Here is a 5,000-nt window from a genome sequence, read left to right as displayed (position 1 = left end):
AAAACGGGGGAAGGTGGAGGAGAGAGAGAAGGGAGGAGGCGGGGAAGAAAATCCTTAAAAGTGAGATAGATAAACAAGGAATTAAGGAAAACAGAAAATAGGGGAAGACAGTTAAACGAAAAGGGGAGAGGGATGGAGGGAGAGGTTAGAGGTTAGAGGTCTGTGAGGGGGAAGGGAGGGGGAGGGAGGTGGGGGGGGGAGCACAGCCACGGGAGCCTAGACCTGAGGTAGACTACTCAAGGGCGGAGGTTAGGTAGAGCGACTAGCGGCTATTCCAGTGAGGAATTGGCTGTGATGAGATGGGGCCACTCTAGGCCTATGCGGTTGACGGAAATTGGGATATTCATAATGGACACAGACTTGATGGGGGAAATGTGGTGCGGTCTGGATGAGCAGGTGGAGGGAAAGGCAGGGATGCAGGTAGATGGATAAACTGATAATAAAGAACGAGAGAGAGAGAGAGAGAGAGAGAGAGAGAGAGAGAGAGAGAGAGAGAGAGAGAGAGAGATAAGGTTATATATATACATATATATATATATATATATATATATATATATATATATATATATATATATAGAGAGAGAGAGAGAGAGAGAGAGAGAGAGAGAGAGAGAGAGAGAGAGAGAGAGAGAGAGAGAGATGGAATGGATAGATAGATAGAGAGAGAAAGAGAGAAAGAGAGAGAGAAAGGCATCTCAAAACAGACCTAGAAGATTCACACGTAACGAACCGACTCCGAACATCCAAGAGAAGGACAACGGAAGGGATCGTCCATTAGAATAACCCTCAGCACGAAGGAGACTCTCCGCCCTCTCTCACGGCGGCGTCGAGAGCGAGGGGCGAGGGGGTCTGCCGGCGTCTTCAGGCTCCGATGACTTGAACAGAAGGATGACTGAGCGCCGGAGAGGGTGAGACACACACACACTAAGCTCTGCTGACGAATTTCTTAATCATCTTTTCCTCTCTGCCGGCCTAAGAAAGAGGTCGTTGCTCGCCTTACTACAACGACCTCCTTTGGATAAGGTCACAGGGGGTGGGGGGTGGGGTGAGGAAGGTCAGGTTCACAAGCGTCACTTCCGTTGATTCTGAACTAGCAACGACCTACGGGGTAGAACAGAGAGCTCGTTGACTCATTACTGACTAGCAACTGACGGGTGGTGGGTTTAAAAAGCAAAGCTCCTGTGATGGCAATTCTACTGATACAGCGCTAAACAACCCAACGACCTTGGCGACGACTCGACCATTCGGCACAAAAAAAGAGAGAAAAAAATGAAGAGGATACAACCACCCATTTCAAAACGATTAAAAAAAAAGGGAAACAAAATATAGAAATATATCTATAACTTACAATCTTAATATTTGGCACCTGAGAGGTGGGTTTCTAGCAGCTGTAGCTAGCCTGTAGACGAAACAGCTGTAGCTAGTCAGGCTCACTAAATATAACATGACTAGCATTTAAAGGTGAAGGGTTTACACCCAATTTGTAAACAATTATTCCTTAATTTAAACAGTATACAGGAATCCTTAAGAGCTCACACTCCTTCCGGAAATGCAGCGAGGGATGAGGTATGTCTTCGAGGAAAGTGAAGCAAAGGAGAGAGAATAAAAAAAAAAGAAGAGAAAGAGAGAGAGAGAGAAAAAAAAGAGAAAGTAAGAGAGAGATAAAAGAGAGAAAGTGAGAGAGAGATAAAAGAGAGAAAGTGAGAGAGAGATAAAAGAGAGAAAGTGAGAGAGAGATAAAAGAGAGAAAGTGAGAGGGAGAGATATGGGGGGGGATACAGAGAGGGAGGAACAAACAAACAGAGGAAACAGAGAGAGAGAGAGAGAGAGGCAGACATACAGAGAACATAGAGAGAGAGAGAGGCAGACAGACAGAAAACAGAGAGAAAGAGAGTGAAAAAGAGACAGACAGGCAGAGAAAACAGATAAAGAAAAAGAGACAGAAGAAACTAAAAACGAAAGCAGAAACAAGAAAAGAGGAAGAAGTCCATGTTCTTTCTGTCTATCGGATAGATGGATCCAAGAATGCTTTCTTATAAGTAGATATCATTTGAATCGCTTGTTTGAGGTGTGTCTTACTTATCTACTTTATGTCATTCATATATATCTTTGTCTTCTTTTTTTTCATACGATTTCTTAATTCGAGAAAATTAATTAAAGTGGAGGGGTAGAGACAAGCTTCTTTGTCACAGGTAAATAAATAAATAAATACATAAAAAAATATGATAAGAAAAGGAGATAATAACAGTAATTAGCCGGAGGAATGGCTTAATTACGTAACAACAAAAAGAGGCAAAACCTGCCCGACACAGAAGAATAATTAGAACACAGAGCCAGATTTCACAACACTTGCAAGAATATTCGCTACTTCTCCTAGACAGTCAACAGCTATTATCATATTCGAACACAAAACAATGAACAACATTCTTAAACTTTAATCAATCTTGAAACAATTAGTGTGATTTCTCACGGAAGAACCGCGGCGGAGGAAGGTACAGAGAGACGAATACAAAAATAATAATAACAAAGATAATAATGATAATAATGATAACAATAATAATAATAATGATAATGATAATAATAATAATAATAATAATAATAATAATAATAATAATAATAATAATAATAATAATAATAATAATAATGATAATAGCAATAATAATAGTAACAATAGGTAAACATATACCTTTAACAACTGAAAATAAAATTGCAACATGAGCTACGTTTGGTAGATCAATCAATGCAACACATACCCTCAACAGCAATACTGTAAGAATGAAGAAAAAAATAATATTTTCCAAAGGCAACGGCACTCCAATCACAGTTTACAAACCATCAACACAAACAACAGCATCTATATATTTTCTGTCAATGTTAAATTATCACATAGACAATTTCCAAGGCGTTCAACACCTTCACATAACACAATTCTTGTTAATTCTAGTGTTACATGGAATGTGAATTCATATCATTACGACTTCAGTGATGGTAATGAGGAGTATAGTGATATATCAAGTTCATGAGGTAATAAAGGATGTTTATGAGGCAATAAAAACATCATCATATGTTTTGTGATTACTCCTAAATCAGCACATGATGACACGCACACTTGGTAGAAAAAAAAGGTTGTATGTGTCATCAATTACCTATAAATAAATAAATTTCAGACAGAACAGAATGACAAGAAAGAACACATACACACTTGTTTACACGTTACAGTAATGTAAAGCTGCCACACTCTTTGCTTTTCTCAACACTTCTTTCATTATTCTTCCATTCCAATCTCTTCGCTTTTCTCAATAGCCCTTTTATTATCATTCCATCCCACTCTCTTCGCCTTTCTCAATATTTTCCTTTTCGTTTTTCCATTCCACTCTCTTCGCCTTTCTCAATATTTTCCTCTTCGTTATTCCATTCCACTCTCTTCGCTTTTCTCAATATTTTTCTTTTCGTTATTCCATTCCACTCTCTTCGCCTTTCTCAATATTTTCCTTTTCGTTATTCCATTCCACTCTCTTCGCTTTTCTCAATATTTTTCTTTTCGTTATTCCATTCCACTCTCTTCGCCTTTCTCAATATTTTCCTTTTCGTTATTCCATTCCACTCTCTTCGCTTTTCTCAATATTTTTTTTCTCGTTATTCCATTCCACTCTCTTCGCCTTTCTCAATATTTTCCTTTTCGTTATTCCATTCCACTCTCCGCTTTTCTCAATATTTTTCTTTTCGTTATTCCATTCCACTCTCTTCGCTTTTCTCAATATTTTCCTTTTCGTTATTCCATTCCACTCTCTTCGCTTTTCTCAATATTTTCCTTTTCGTTATTCCATTCCACTCTCTTCGCCTTTCTCAATATTTTCCTTTTCGTTATTCCATTCCACTCTCTTCGCTTTTCTCAATATTTTCCTTTTCGTTATTCCATTCCACTCTCTTCGCTTTTCTCAATATTTTCCTTTTCGTTATTCCATTCCACTCTCTTCGCCTTCCTCAATATTTTTCTTTTCGTTATTCCATTCCACTCTCTTCGCCTTTCTCAATATTTTCCTTTTCGTTATTCCATTCCACTCTCTTCGCCTTTCTCAATATTTTCCTTTTCGTTATTCCATTCCACTCTCTTCGTTTTTCTCAATATTTTCCTTTTCGTTATTCCATTCCACTCTCTTCGCCTTTCTCAATATTTTCCTTTTCGTTTTTCCATTCCACTCTCGTCGCTTTTCTCAATATTTTTCTTTTCGTTATTCCATTCCACTCTCTTCGCCTTTCTCAATATTTTTCTTTTCGTTATTCCATTCCACTCTCTTCGCCTTTCTCAATATTTTCCTTTTCGTTTTTCCATTCCACTCTCGTCGCTTTTCTCAATATTTTTCTTTTCGTTATTCCATTCCACTCTCTTCGCCTTTCTCAATATTTTTCTTTTCGTTATTCCATTCCACTCTCTTCGCCTTTCTCAATATTTTTCTTTTCGTTTTTCCATTCCACTCTCTTCGCTTTTCTCAATATTTTCCTTTTCGTTATTCCATTCCACTCTCTTCGCCTTTCTCAATATTTTCCTCTTCGTTATTCCATTCCACTCTCTTCGCTTTTCTCAATATTTTCCTTTTCGTTATTCCATTCCACTCTCTTCGCCTTTCTCAATATTTTTCTTTTCGTTATTCCATTCCACTCTCTTCGCCTTTCTCAATATTTTCCTTTTCGTTATTCCATTCCACTCTCTTCGCCTTTCTCAATATTTTCCTTTTCGTTATTCCATTCCACTCTCTTCGCCTTTCTCAATATTTTCCTCTTCGTTATTCCATTCCACTCTCTTCGCCTTTCTCAATATTTTCCTCTTCGTTATTCCATTCCACTCTCTTCGCTTTTCTCAATATTTTTCTTTTCGTTATTCCATTCCACTCTCTTCGCCTTTCTCAATATTTTCCTCTTCGTTATTCCATTCCACTCTCTTCGCCTTTCTCAATATTTTCCTTTTCGTTATTCCATTCCACTCTCTTCGCCTTTCTCAA

The sequence above is a fragment of the Penaeus vannamei genome, chromosome 38 (assembly GCF_042767895.1).
Source record: "Penaeus vannamei isolate JL-2024 chromosome 38, ASM4276789v1, whole genome shotgun sequence".
NCBI lineage: Eukaryota > Metazoa > Arthropoda > Malacostraca > Decapoda > Penaeidae > Penaeus > Penaeus vannamei.
The sequence above is the reverse complement of the archived record's forward strand: the minus strand, read 5'-3'. Positions refer to the sequence as shown.